The sequence below is a fragment of the Cynocephalus volans genome, chromosome 6 (genome assembly GCF_027409185.1).
Source record: "Cynocephalus volans isolate mCynVol1 chromosome 6, mCynVol1.pri, whole genome shotgun sequence".
In the NCBI taxonomy this organism is placed as follows: domain Eukaryota; kingdom Metazoa; phylum Chordata; class Mammalia; order Dermoptera; family Cynocephalidae; genus Cynocephalus; species Cynocephalus volans.
The window spans coordinates 112753095-112768563 of NC_084465.1; positions in this window are offsets into that span (position 1 = coordinate 112753095).

Genomic DNA, 15469 nt, shown 5'->3' on the forward strand with positions numbered 1-15469 from the left:
CTGAAGTCAGGAGACTGCAGGGGAGCGTGTTTCAGAAGAGGCGGCCTGATGAGGACGTGTCATGAGACAGGAGGGCCTGTTTGTGAAATCAGCGCTGGGAACCGGGGAGTGGGAGGTGAGAAGTGGGAGGTGAGATGAGGCCATGGCCGCAGGGAGGAGTGGAGGAGGAAGCAGGCCCCAGGCCCTGGAAGCCCCCTTAAGACCTGCTGACTTTATTCTGAGGGCCGAGGGAAGCCCTGAAGGGAGTTAGTGAGGGCTGAGATCTTGACATTTACATTCCAGAAAGCTTGGAAGAGGGGCTACATGGGGCATGGTTTTGTTGGGAACTAGCTGGAGACAGATCAATCGGGAGAAGGGTGTTGGGGGCTGTGGGGTAGCCCTGGGGACTATGGTGGACGCTGAACTAGAGAGCACTAGGGGAGGAAGCGGGGCTAAGGCCAACTTTGGGTTTGAGAAAACCAGAATGTAGCATTTCAGACAGAGCTTGGACTATTTCAACCTCTCTATGCCTCAGTTCCTCATCTGTAACATGAGGGTTATAATAAAAGTACACCCCTCCTGCTGTTGCTAAGAAGGTTGGGTTAGTAAGTGTTAAATGCTTAGAAGAGTGTGCAGAACCTTTTATTCTTGGAGTGAGCAGGACTAAAGCCATGTTGGGACCTAAAATGGCATGGGTTCTAGAAGATCTTAAAAGAGACAGGTTTTTTTTCTTGGCATGCATTTCTCTGAATTCTCTCTTTTTCCATGGTTATTTGATGTTTTGAACCTTGGTTATGGGGTAAAATGACATTATTTACGTGAGTGTAAGGTTGTTTTCCAGTCAGCCTGGAGCTGCAAATTTGCCACGAGACTCATGCTATCCAGACCCTGAGAAATCAATGAAGACATCGATAAAGCTGTGCTGATTCCACCCTGAAGCAAACCAAAATCCTGCAGGACCCTAAGATAACATCAAGGATGGAAACAGAAACCAGATGGAGCCTTGGTGAGACCTTGCACCTGGCTCCTTGCAGCTCACGTGCCCTTCCCTCCTGCTTTTCTCTGCCCACGTTCCATTCCCTCAATCTCCTCTTTAAAACCCCTCAGTAAATCTGACGTTTTGAGATGGCTTTAATCTGGCCTTTCTCCTTCAGGTTTACTGGAGAGATGGATTAGCCTAACATCCCTCCTCCGGTCACCAGAATTCCTCAGTAAAAGCTGACTTCCTATACCACTAACATTTGACTTTTGGGTCGTTTGTTTTTGTTCAGGGGCAGGCAGCTGGGCTTGGATTTGGTGACGAGATTTTGGCGAGCCTCAGCCAGGAGCTGAAGGCCCTGGGGTAACAGACTTCAGTGAGCCAAGCCAGGGGTTATTTTGATGGGGGGAAGGCAGCCAGACTTGGGTTTGGTAACATGATTACCGTGTATTATCATTACTGTGCTGTGATGGGTGTTGTGGCAGGTAGGAAGGGCCCATGGAGCCTCCAAGAGGAGACGTCCAGAAGGCAGTGAGATGTGAGGTGTGGATCTCAGGAAGTCTGGACTAGAGATGCATTTTGGACCCATCAGCAGACGTGCTGGGTGGGATCTTGGCAAGAGTGAAGAAGGCGGAGGAAGATGGGCCTAGGGCAGGTCCCAGGGAAGCACCAACATGGGTGGCAGAGCAGGAGACCCTGAAGACCAAAAAGGACTTCTCAAAGATGACAAAGGAAGTGACAGAGAAGGAAGGGTATTGTGGAACGGTAGGCTGGAGGGGAGCACAGACAGTGTCGCCAGCTGCCAGATGTCCGCAGCTCTGGCCACAGAGGCTTCCAGTGACCTTGGAGGTGGGGGAGGGGGACAGGCTGGCATGGGTGGAGGAGAGGCTGGGGGTGAGGACTGTGGGCCACAGCAGCACCTGGAGGTGAGCAGGTGACGGCTGGGAAAGGCGCTGGAACACATGCAGATAAAGAAACCTTGAGAGAGAATGTGGAAGGTTGAATTCCGGGAAGGAAATGGTGATAGAAAAATCCATAAAGAGAAAGGAGAAGAAGTCCAGATTCTGGAGAAGATTAAAGAAGAACTGGAAATGACTCAAGCCAGAAGCAGGCTGGAGACTCAGGGCAGGCCTCATGGATCAGACGAGAGGCCTCGGCTTCAAAGATGCCATGAATCCTGGCCTCTCCCTGCTCCCTTGCTCACAGCTGGCTCCATCCTTGATGGGTGAGGAAGAAGACAAGGAGAGGACCGGTAAGACCCCATTTCTTCTCTCAAGATGCCCAACATACTTTCATGCGCTTGAGCCTCAGTGAAGGTGAATTCTGATCAGACAAAAGCCACGGTAAGTCAGCTCACTTTGGGCAAGGACAACTTAGGATCATGAAACTGGAGAGCAGGGCATGTCCTTAATTCAACCTACCCATTTTACAGAGGAGAGCAGTGAGGCTCCAGCCAGGACCCAAAGATGTCTAATACTCACAGCCCTATCTCAGTGAATCATAATTGTGCCATTTCCAGGAAAAGGATGCAGCTGAGAGGGTGATACAAGCAAGGAAAGGACACATGCCCATGTGGCCCATCTCCTCAGCCGCCTGGGACCGTGAGTCAGCCAAACCTAGCTCTCTCGGTCTGGCGCCCTGGGGTGCTCAGAGCCCAGGCCCAGCGTGTGGCAAGATGTCCCAGGCAGAGGGAGGGTCTGGAGGAGGTTGGAGAGCAGCTGGCCTCTCCCAAGCCTGTACTCCTGGCTCTGCCCTGAGCCCAGAGGTGCTGGTCAGAGAAGGTCCCAGCAGGCCTGGAGGCAGGAGAGATGCTTCTGATCTGGCACACGCGGGCCACAGGTTGGAGGTGAAGAGACTAGACCAGAAGCTGCCACGTTAATTCAGGTCTGATTTGTCTTTGCTAAGTGGAACTGAATAATTCTGGGCCTGCCCTGGGTCATTTGTTTTCTGTGGGAAGAAAAGAACAGAAACCTGGTGGGCAGGAACCCTGGGGTTTCTCATCCATTTCCAGTGGCGCTACCTTAAAGCTTCTGGCCTTCCTCATGCTCTGTGCAGTCTGTCCCACTTCTCTGTCTTTGAAGAACAATTCCCACCACATCCTCGAATTTTCTTAAAACAATTTATTTTAATTCTATAGTGTAGAAACACACACGCATAGGTATTCAGGAATAGGCTCTCTCCCTCTGGTTTCCCTGTGTTCCTGGATCCCTGGGCATGGAGTTCTGGAGTGATGAGTGATTTAGGAGCGCTGGAGGATTTTAGCCAATTGTTGGGAAGGGAGAAGCAGGCATAACGTGACAACAGCTTGATGGCAGAACAAAGGACCTGTGAAAATACTAATATCTATATCACTACACATTTGTATTAGCCCACTGGATCCTCACAACAGCCCAGTGAGAGGGGACTGCTATTATCCCCATTTTACAGATGCAGAATCAAGGCACAGAGAAGTCGAGGCATTTGCCTCAGCTCTCCTGGCTAGTGCAAGCTGAGGACAGGACTCAAGGTGCCGTAGTCCCCACCTCACTGTTCGTGATGTCACTCCCTCTTCTCCACCCCACTTGCCGCCTAGGCAGCAGATGTGTTCCCTCAGCCATCAACCCCCCACACCCGAGCTGCTCCCAGGACCCGGCTCGGGGCTGGCCACTGCGGGAAGCAAGTCAAACAGGAAAGGGTCCCAGCCCGCAAGATCACACCCTAGAAGTTTTACTAGACAGCAGTGACCTGCAGAAGGAAGTAATCAGCTCTGCTTTGTTGAATCTCCAAGGGAGATGCTTGAAAAAAATAACAGAATACCTTGACGTGCCACGTGTTGGGGTAAGGACTGTAGGCTTCTTCGGCGTAAGGACTGTCCTTCTGACCTTGCTATCCCCAGCTCTCAGCACAATGCCTGCCACACGGTAGGCACACAATCGCTACTTGGTGCACAGATGATGTTAAAGAACAACAGAATATTACCCAGGCAAGTGAACATGTTTTTGTTCTGATGGGATCTAGTAGTTCCAGTCTCAGCCACTACTGTGGCTCTGTTATGTGCCTGGGAAATAGAACCTGCTGCTGCTGTTGCTGCCGTTGTTATAAGCTGAGGACAAGCGGGGAGAGTTAATAATCAGTCTTTCTTAGTGAAGAATAAAAGACGACACATTCATTGAGGGAAAATACTGCATCTCGTTTCTCCTTGTCTCTCCAATGATGGGCATTAGACCCAGAGCAGACACACCAGGACGTGTCTGCTGGGTGGATGGATGGATGGGTGAGGGAGGATAGGGGAATTTGTGTGTGGACAGGTGGACGGACGAAAGCATGAGGTGATGGGGTGAGGGGTGGGTGGAGGGGGCGTCTGCCCAGATTTAAAGTGAATGGACCAAGTGTTTAGCCCAGATCATGCTACAGCCTGCTCAATAATTGCAATCAAAGGGCTGCCTTGAAAGAAGGCAGAAGTTGCCTTTCTAAGTGGCAAAATAACTTGAATTGGTGCAAAATTAGGACAAAACAAGGATTTGTGTTTAGTTTGAGTAAAAGACCGCAAGAAACAAGGCAAGGAAGGTAGAGGGACGTTAGGAAACACAGCCAGTGTGTACCTGGTGGACAAGGAAAATACTGGGGCGACAAGCAGAGGAAGAGGAAGGAGGAAGCAGCCAACTCGTGGGCATCGCGGAAAACCCCAAGAGAGCAAAAGCTTCATCCTCGTTCTAACTCCCATGGCCTACTAGTGGTTTAACCAGAATGAGAAGAACATAGCACTTAATTTGTACTTTAACTCAGTGGGAGAGAGACAAGGAGAACCCCCTCCACCTTCCTCCTCCTTTCCCACCTCTGGTGTCCTTAGTTCTGTTCTCTTCTTTTGAAAGTTCAGCAAATTATGGTGATTGTTGTTACCTTCTTTCTTTCTTTTCTTTCTTTTGTTTATTTTTTAGCTCCCACTTATGAGTGAGGACATGCGATATTTTTCTTTCTGTGTCTGGCTTATCTCACTTAACATAATTTTCTCTAAGTTCACCCACGTTGCTGCGAATGGCAGAATTTCATTCTTTTATACGACAGAGTAGTATTCCGTCGTGTGTATATGCCACATTTTCCTTATCCAGTCATCCACTGATGGACATTTATGTTGGTTCCAACTCTTAGCTGTTGTAAATAGAGCTGCAATAAACATGCAAGTGCACATATCTCTTCAACAAGATGACTTCCATTCCTTTGGGTATACACCCAACAGTGGAATTGCTGGATCGTATGGTAGTTCTGTCTGCAGTTGTTTGAGGAATCTCCATACTGTTTTCCATAATGGCTGCACTAATTTACATTCCCACCAACAGTGTAGGAGGGTTCTCCTTTCTCCACATTCTCACCAGCATTTGTTATTCTCTGACTTTTTGATAATAGCCAGTTTAACTGGAGTGAGACGATATCTCAGTGTAACTTTGATTTGCATTTCCCTGATACTTAGTTATAGTGAGCATTTTTTCATGTGTCTGTCGGCCATGTGTATATCTTCCTTTGAGAGATGCCTGTTTCAGCTCCTTTGCCCATTTTTTAGTTGGTTACTTGCTTTTTTACTAAGTTGATTGAGTTCCTTGTATATTCTGGATATTAATCTCTTGTCAATGCATAGTTTGCAAATATTTTCTCCCATTCTGTAGGCTGTCTTTTCACTCTGTTAATTGTTTCTTTTGCTGTTCAGAAGCTTTTCAGTTTGATATAATCCCATACGTTTATTTTTTCTTTTGTTGCCTGTGCTTTTAGGGTCTTATTCATAATATTTTTACCCAGTTCTACTCCCCAAAGTGTTTCCCCTATGTTATATTTTAGGAGTTTTATAGTTTTGGGTCTTATATTTAAGTCTTTAATACATTTTGAGTTGGTTTGGGTATATGGCAAGAGGTATGGGTCTAGTTTTATTCTTCTACATGTGAATGTCCAGTTTTCCCAGTGCCATTTATTGAAGAGGCAGTCTTTTCTCCAAAGTGTGTTTTTGGTGCCTTTGTCAAAGATCAGTTGGCTGTAAGTATGTGGGTTGATTTCTGGGTTTTCTATTCTGTTCCACTGGTCCAAGTACCTGTCTTATGCCAGTACCATGCTGTTACGGTTACTATAGCTTTGTAGTATAATTTGAAGACAGGTTGCGTAATGCCTCCGGCTTTATTTTTTTACTCAGGATTTCTTTGGCTATTTGGGGTCTTTTGTTGTTCCTTATGAATGTTAGGATTGTTTTTATATTTCTGTGAAGAATGTCATCGGTATTGTAATGGGGACTGCATTGAATATGTAGATTGCTTTAGGTAGTATGGACATTTTCACAATGTTAATTCTCCCAATCCGAGAGCATGGAAAGTATTTCCATCTTTTGCTGTCCTCTTTAATTTCCTTAAGCAGTGACTTGTGGTTTTCATTATAGAGTTCTTTCCTTGGTTAAATCGATTCCTAGGTATTTCACTTTTTTAGTGACTATTGGGGTATTTTTTGTTGTTTTTTTTTATTTTTTTTTAATTTTATTTTGTCGATATACATTGTGGTTGATTATTGTTGCCCCTTACCAAAACCTCCCTCCCTCCTCCCACTCCTCCCTCCCCCTCAAAAATGTCCTTTCTGTTTGCTTGTCGTCTCAACTTCAAGTAATTGTAGTTGTTATATCTTCTCCCCCCCCCGTTTTTGTGTGTGTGTGTGTGTGTTTGTGTGCGAATTTATATATTAATTTTTAGCTCCCACCAATAAGTGAGAACATGGGGTATTTCTCTTTCTGTGCCTGACTCGTTTCACTTAATATAATTCTCTCAAGGTCCATCCATGTTGTTGCAAATGGCAGTAATTCATTTGTTTTTATAGCTGAGTAGAATTCCATTGTGTAGATGTACCACATTTTCCATATCCACTCATCCAATGATGGACATTTGGGCTGGTTCCAACTCTTGGCTATTGTAAAGAGTGCTGCAATGAACACTGGGGAGCAAGTATACCTTCGACTTGATGATTTCCATTCCTCTGGGTATATTCCCAGCAGTGGGATAGCTGGGTCATATGGTAGATGTATCTGCAATTGTTTGAGGAACCTCCATACCATTTTCCATAGAGGCTGCACCATTTTGCAGTCCCACCAACAATGTATGAGAGTTCCTTTTTCTCCGCAACCTCGCCAGCATTTATCGTTCAGAGTCTTTTGGATTTTAGCCATCCTAACTGGGGTTAGATGGTATCTCAGTGTGGTTTTGATTTGCATTTCCCAGATGCTAAGTGATGTTGAGCATTTTTTCATATGTCTGTTGGCCATTTGGATATCTTCCTTAGAGAAATGCCTACTTATCTCTTTTGCCCATTTTTTAATTGGGTTGCTTGTTTTCTTCTTGTACAGTTGTTTGAGTTCCTTATATATTCTGGATATTAATCCTTTGTCAGATGTATATTTTGCAAATATTTTCTCCCACTCTGTTGGTTGTCTTTTAAGTCTGTTAATTGTTTCTTTTGCTGTGCAGAAGCTTTTTCGTTTGATATAATCCCATTTGTTTATTTTTCCTGTGGTTGCCCGTGCTTTTGGGGTCGTATTCATGAAGTCTGTGCCCAGTCCTATTTCCTGAAGTGTTTCTCCTATGTTTTCTTTAAGAAGTTTTATTGTTTCAGGGTGTATATTTAAATCCTTAATCCATTTTGAGTTGATTTTAGTATACGGTGAGAGGTATGGGTCTAGTTTCATTCTCCTGCATATGGATATCCAGTTATCCCAGCACCATTTGCTGAAGAGGCAGTCCCTTCCCCAGTGAATAGGCTTGGTGCCTTTGTCAAAGATCAGCTGGCAGTAAGTGTGTGGGTTGATTTCTGGATTCTCTATTCTATTCCATTGATCAGTGTGTCTGTTTTTATGCCAGTACCATACTGTTTTGGTTATTATAGGTTTGAAGTATAGCTTAAAGTTGGGTAGTGTTATGCCTCCAGCTTTATTTATTTTTTTTTTTTTTGCTCAGCATTGCTTTGGCTACACATGGTCTTTTATTATTCCATATAAATGTCTGGATAGTTTTTTCCATTTCTGAGGAAAATGTCTTTGGAATTTTGATGGGGATTGCATTGAATTTGTATATCACTTTGGGTAGTACGGACATTTTCACTATGTTGATTCTTCCAATCCAAGAGCATGGGATATCTTTCCATCTTCTTGTATCCTCTCTAATTTCTCTCAGCAGTGGTTTGTAGTTCTCATTATAGAGATTTTTCACATCCTTGGTTAACTCAATTCCTAAGTATTTTTTTGTGTGTGTGGCTATTGTAAATGGGCAGGCTTTCTTGATTTCTCGTTCTGCATGTTCACTATTAGAGAAAAGAAATGCTACTGATTTTTGCATGTTGATTTTGTATCCTGCTACTGTGCTGAAATCATTTATCAATTCCAACAGTTTTTTTGTAGAGGTTTTAGGCTGTTCGATATATAGGATCATGTCATCTGCAAACAGGGACAGTTTGACTTCATCTTTTCCAATCTGGATGCTCTTTATTTCCTTCTCTTCTCTGATTGCTCTGGCTAGTACTTCAACACTATGCTGAATAGGAGTGGTGAGAGTGGGTATCCTTGTCTAGTTCCTGTTCTTAAAGGAAAAGCTTTCAGCTTTTCCTCATTCAGGATGATATTGGCAGTGGGTTTGTCGTATATGGCTTTAATTATGTTGAGATACTTTCCCTCTATACCTAACTTATAGAGGGTCTTTGTCATGAATGAGTGCTGAACTTTTTCAAATGTTTTTTCAGCATCTGTAGAGATGATCGTATGGTCCTTGTGTTTGACTTTATTAATATGGTGTATCACATTTATTGATTTGCGTATGTTGAACCAACCTTGCATCCCTGGGATGAATCCCACTTGATCGTGGTGAATAATTTTACGTATGTGTTGCTGTATTCTGTTTGCTAGTATTTTAGTGAGGATTTTTGCATCTATATTCATCAAGGATATCGGCCTGTAGTTTTCTTTTGTGGTTATATCTTTACCTGGTTTTGGTATCAGGATGATGTTTGCTTCATAGAATGAGTTTGGGAGATTTGCGTCTGTTTCAATCTTTTGGAATAGTTTGTAAAGAATTGGTGTCAATTCCTCTTTGAATGTTTGGTAAAATTCTGCTGTGAATCCATCTGGTCCTGGGCTTTTCTTTGTTGGGAGCCTTCTGATAACACCTTCAATCTCCTTTATTGTTATTGGTCTGTTCAAATTTTCTACATCTTCATGGTTCAGTTTTGGGAGCTTGTGTGTGTCCAGAAATTTATCCATTTCCTCCAGATTTTCAAATTTGTTGGCGTATAGTTGTTTATAGTAGTCTCAAATGATTCCCTGTATTTCAGATGAATCAGTTGTAATATCGCCTTTTTCATTTCTAATTTTTGTTATTTGAGTCTTCTCTCTTCTTTTTTTTGTTAGCCATGCTAATGGTTTGTCGATTTTATTTATCTTTTCAAAAAACCAACTTTTTGATTCATTGATCTTTTGTATTGTTTTTTTGGGTTTCAATTTCATTCAGTTCTGCTCTGATCTTAATGATTTCTTTCCGCCTGCTAACTTTAGGTTTGGATTGTTCTTGTTCTTCTAGTTCTTTAAGGTGAAGTGTTAGGTGGTTCACTTGCCATCTTTCCATTCTTCTGAGGTGAGCATTTAATGCAATAAATTTCCCCCTTAATACTGCTTTTGCAGTATCCCACAGGTTTTGGTATGATGTATCATTATTTTCATTAGTTTCAATAAATTTTCTGATTTCCTGTTTAATTTCTTCTGGACCCATAGGTCATTCAGGGGCATGTCCTTTAATTTCCACGTATTTGTATAATTTTCAGAGTTTTGCTTGTTACTGATTTCTAGTTTTAATCAGCTGTGGTACCATTGTGCAGGTGGCCCACTGCTGCCACAGATACTGCTGCCATGTGGGCAGTCTGGCACAGCCACCACCGCAACCACCACCACTTTAAATAGGTTAAGGTTTTGTATCTATGTAACTTTTGGTATTGCTTTTAAAGTCCTTTGATTATCACTCTGGTTAAATGAATGACTATTATTTCACAGTGACCCATGACCTTGTTTTGATCAACAGGCATCCTTGATGAGCTTCTCTTGTATGAAAATTCTAAAATAAGTCTTTGGGATTTTCTAGTTTGGCCCCTGGAGAGCCTCAAAGTATGTATTTTTGGTAGAGATATTAAATGTTGGGCTTATTTGGTAAAATGTATGGGAAGCATTCTCAAATGATAAGTGATTTTAGATTGTTCATTTTATATTTGTGGCTATGCTCTTGATATAAGTGTTACAAAATTATATGAAGGATCTAATGTGCTATCAGTCATAATTTTGGTTGTTATGTTAAATCTTCTTTATGGATGTGACTGTCCTAATGTAACACTATCAGTCATGATTCTGGTTGTTATCTTAAAATTTTGTATGCAAGGGCCGGCCTATGGCTCACTTGGGAGAGCGTGGTGCTGACAACACCAAGTCAAAGTTAAGATCCCCTTACCAGTCATCTTTTATTAAAAAAAATAAAAAATAAAAATAAATAAATAAATAATTTGGTATGCAGTAGAAATAAACAAATTTCCTGGTCAAATGCTAATTATAATGAGTTTTCATTAGATTTTTAAGTCTCTGTCATCCACAGTTTTGATTTTTCTCTTAAAGCATCTGAGATCAGATTCATGGAAAAGACTCCAACAAGTAATCTTAAATACAGGTTTCTAATAACTTTAAGATCAATGGACAAAATAAAAGATTTTCAGAACTCTAATAAAAAAACTGATGGGTTCATGAAACTACTAATCAAGATCAAGCAGAACTAAGCTTAATTACAGGAACTTGAGAAGAAGATAATGTTTTTGTAACTTTTATTCAAAACATTGTTGGTTCGTTGCTTAAATGTTTTGTTTTCCAGATTTAAAGAAACTTTTTCTCTTAAGCTATCTATACCTTTCAGCAATTTGGTAAAATACACTTTTGTGAACAAAGATGGACGCATTTGCTTTTTCTCCCTACTTGATTTCCCCCAAAATCCAAAAACTATTTGTGAGCATTCTTATCATTTTTATGGCAATATAGATAGTTATTTACATAAGTTCAGTAAGAATTTTCTCTCTCTTTATAACAGTACACAATTGAAAACATTGGTTATATTTTCAAGGCTTTGGCTGAAATATCATCTTGGAGAATGTGCATAAAATGCTTGATTTCAAGGGTTCCTAGTCTTACTGTGAGTAAAAAAAAGAAACTATCACTGCCGGGCAGGCCCAGAACCTTAACTATAGGTAAAACCTAAAGTTTGCTTTGGTTTGGCTTTATAGCCTCAAGAGGTTTTCAAATCTGGGATTCCTATGTGATCAATGTAGACAGAAAAAGTTATCCTTCTCAAGAAAAGCTGTAATACATCTGTTATTAGATTGCAGCCCTATGCATCGTATTTGAGTTTTTATTACCTACCTGTAGACTGGACTAGATCCTAAATTCTTTTAGGTTCCCCCATTCCAACTTTCTTCTACAGAATTACTAAAAATGGAAATTTTCTGAAGCCCTACGTGACTTTTAAAGAACAAGTCCCATGACTGTTGAATGGGCCACACAGAAAGTTCACCAAATCACCCAATACCATAATCAGAGACATTCAAACTGCAAACCAGGATGAGAAGCTGACAATTGTATGCTGTAGACAGCTTTTCCTAAGACATCAAAACAAGACTGCTTGTCATAATGACACTCTTATCCTCTTGATGCCTACCTTTTTCACTTAACAGGATAACGGTCATTTGATTTATTCAACTGGTTGTCTTTAAGCCTAGGTTTATGGCTCAAAACCATTATGCAAACTGTAATGGTCATATTACTATTAATTTTACTTTGTGTTTTCCATTTTTAAATTTTGTGCCTATCACTTGTTAAATTTTTGTAGAAGTACAACTCCTAACAAAATAATGCTTGCCCAGCACTTTTAAGATGTTAGCAAACACCTATAGGACGGACAAAAATTGAAATTAACAATGGGCTTCAGGTAGACTTAGCCTGACAGCCACTCCCTTGAAATTTCCCTTGTTGCTCAAATGTGGCTAAATGGGCTTTGACACTGACTCTTAGCTGCCGTTCAACCTGTGGGACCAAACTAGCAACCCAGGACAGCTCTATCCTGGCACCAAGGGACATCAAAACTTAACTACAGGATAATTGATTAGTAATGCTTTCAGAGAAAGATCTTGATCAAAAGGGGGAAAGGTGAAAGTTTTCAGAATCAAAATGGAGTCGCCTGTGTTAAAAAAAAAAAAAAAAAAACTTGACAAATAGAGCCAGGGAAAGGCCTTGAAGAGGGAGTTCTCGTGCATGTATGCCTGATAACAACGATTATCACAAAGGACCCTGAGAAGCCACAACCTTGCACAGAGGCTGTGGCAACCTTAATAAAAAATACTTCTGCAAAGACATCTGCCCAGCAACTGCCTGTCGAACCTCAGACTGGCGTTACCCTTATTATTGATACTTGTAGCCAAGGATAATTATCCCCCCAAAATTATATGATCCTCTATCATTTTTCCTTTAAAACGTTTGTCTTCTTTTACCTCCCTGAATATGCACATAGTTTACTACGGCACACTTATTCCCATTGCAGTACCCTATTCCTGAATAAATATCACTTTCTTTTAGAGAGCTTCTCTCTGTTTATTATGTAGGTTGACAAGCCTAAGCCCCTTTGCCTTGTCACAACTTTCACTCATTGATTCATTTAACAAGAATCCATTGATCTGCTACTCTGTGCCAGGCACAGTTCCAAGCACAAGAGAGACCACAGTGAACAATCCCTGCCCTGTAGGGCCTGACACTGTAACCAGGACAAGGAAACAAATAAACTGGAACATGTTTTTCATATAGTCGTAGGGGCTATAAAGAAAATGAGATGGGCTGGAGAGCTTTTCAGAATGGCAATTGTTTTAGGTCTGGTTTTCTAGAAGTAAGAGTCAGATGGGAATTTGGGTGCTGGCAATTTATTAAAGGAGGCCATTAGAAGAATGAGATGAAGGAATCAGGATAGAGCACGGAAAGAAGCTAAGTGACAGTGAGATCTCCATCGGGATCTAATGTCAGCCTGGCCCCAGGGGGAGCTGTGAGCATGAACTGGCCCTTGGCACTCGTAGTGTCAGTCACACACACACACACACACACACACACACACACACACACACACCCGTGCATCACTGATGCTCTTCCACCCCTCCTCCAGCCTCACCCACTCCGCCACCCAGGGATAGAGGCCACTCCCTCCCATTCAGCCAAGACAGTTCTCCAGAGGTGGGCGCAGCTGTGAGCCTTTAGCAGCCAACACAGCAACTGAGAAATTGTGTTAACCCAGTGGAGGAGATCTGAGAGGGGCATCTAGTGACTGTAAAATGATTTAACATTTATCTCTCTTTAGGGCAAAAGGAAAAAGCAAGGGGGTCCTAGGAAGATGGGATGAGAGCACAGCACAGAGCAGACATCTGGTGCTTCAGTGAGAACACAGGCAAGGTGGGGCCTGCTGGATGTGCCCGCATGGATCAGGAGAGGGAGAATTCCAGAGAGGAGGGGTAAGGCTGGGTCATCACACTCAGCTTCTATGTCTCGGCCTTGGCTTGTTAGCAGGATTGTTCTCAACAGGCAAATGCATAGACGGCAAGACTTAGCAACCAATGCATTCAACTTGTGTTCACTCAGCCTGGCCTGCTCAGGGGCCTCGTATTTTTAAGGGCAATGGTCGATGGGAGGCAGGTAAGAGGAATGATTTCAGCAATTGTTCTTCAAAGTCTGTGCCAAAATGGGAATGGCCCTGGAGGACGTGGGAAGGAAATCGCTTTATTTATTTGTTTATCACAGTAGCTGGACCACAGGACTATAGAAATAAGCAAAGACCACCCAGTGAGAACGGCAAAGGCTGTTTATTCAGAGCTTGCTCTAGCAGGAGAATCAGCCACCATCACTTGTGCTTTGCTGGAGACTCAAAGGCAGGCAGAGGAATGGGAAGCTTTAGAGTGGAGGAAACAGGAGGCTTCACCTGTGCCCTGAATGGAGGCTGGTGGTCTGGGGAAGCTGGAGGCGGCTCACAAGAAGAGGGCATCCTGGGTGATTGGTGAGGGGAGCATATCTGGCTTTCTCTGGTTGGTCCTAAGCTGGAAGTAGGGACCAAAATTAGGAAAGCTGTCATTAACCAAGTCCTGACCTGGGGACAACTGCTACAGTTACTGTTAAGCTTCGAGGGCTGGTCACTAGAAATAGGGGTCTGACTTCCTCCAAGTCTGACATATATAGTAGATTGGCTTCCTGGGCTGGTTTCTGCAGCTAATAGGTTGGTTTCTTCTCACAGATTGTGGGTCAGAGGTCTATTTTTATACATGGTCTGGCCGTTGTCCTTTTGTATATTTGGTCTCTCGAGATCTAGGAAATGCGAAGTAGACCAGTTGGATATTACATGGTCCTGAAATGTGTTGAGATGTAGGAAAACAGAGTTTTGAGAGCTCTGTCTCCTGGTAGAGGGCACAAAAATAACAGGAGCTTAGGGGTGCCCAAGCCTTTTCATTCATTCATTTACTTGGCACATATATTCAACAATTGTCTGTTTCGTGTTCCAGATATTGTCCTAAGATCTGGGGATGCAATGGGGGTTCCTGTCCTTGGGGAATGTAGTCCCCAGGGGAAGAAACACAGGTTGCTGTGGCAGCATATGAGAGGCAGAACTTCTCTCAGCTGGTGAGTCAGGAGGATCTGGAGAAAGTTACACTTAAGCTGAGGCAAGAGTCATGTAGAGAAGAAAAGGAAATGAGTTCTGAGCAGAGGGTACAGCGCAGGCAGAAGTGGAGAGGAGAGGGCCGAGCCCGTGGCGCACTTGGTAGAGTGCGGCGCTGGGAGCGCTGCGACGCTCCCGCCACGGGTTCGGATCCTATATAGAACTGGCCGGTGCACTCACTGGCTGAGTGCTGGTCACGAAAAATGACAAAAAAAAAAAAAAAAAAAACAGAGAAAAAAAAAGAAGTGGAGAGGAGAGAGGGAGTGTGGTTAGGGGAAACCTGATCTGCCCCAGACAGGTCATGTTCAAGGCCAGCATCCCAGTGTAATCACTAATCACAATGCCTTTCACTTTCGAAAGGGTCCTGGTTTGTCACCCTCAGTGGTGCATTTGAGGAATATGAGGTTGAAAGGGAGAGGCAGGAGCAGAAGATGAGCTGCAGAGGTCATCAGGGCCTCAAAGGTCACCTGGCCTCAGAGTGAGGGGACTGGAGAGGTTGGGGAGCCAAGTCGTGCCTAACAGGACTGTAGCCTTATGTTGCCAAACATTCCAGTTTTTCAAAAGAAGCCATAAGGCTGGATTTCTCTCAGAAACCTCCCAATTTTAAAATGTCAGCAACTAACCAAAACAAACAAACAAACAAGACCACGTGGGCCAAGTAAGGCCTAAGCGCCACGAGTCTGAAATCCCTTTTCTAAACTTGAAGTGGTTAAGAGCTAAAAATTTCCAAAAACAAAGCCTGTGTGCTTCCCCCTGGGGA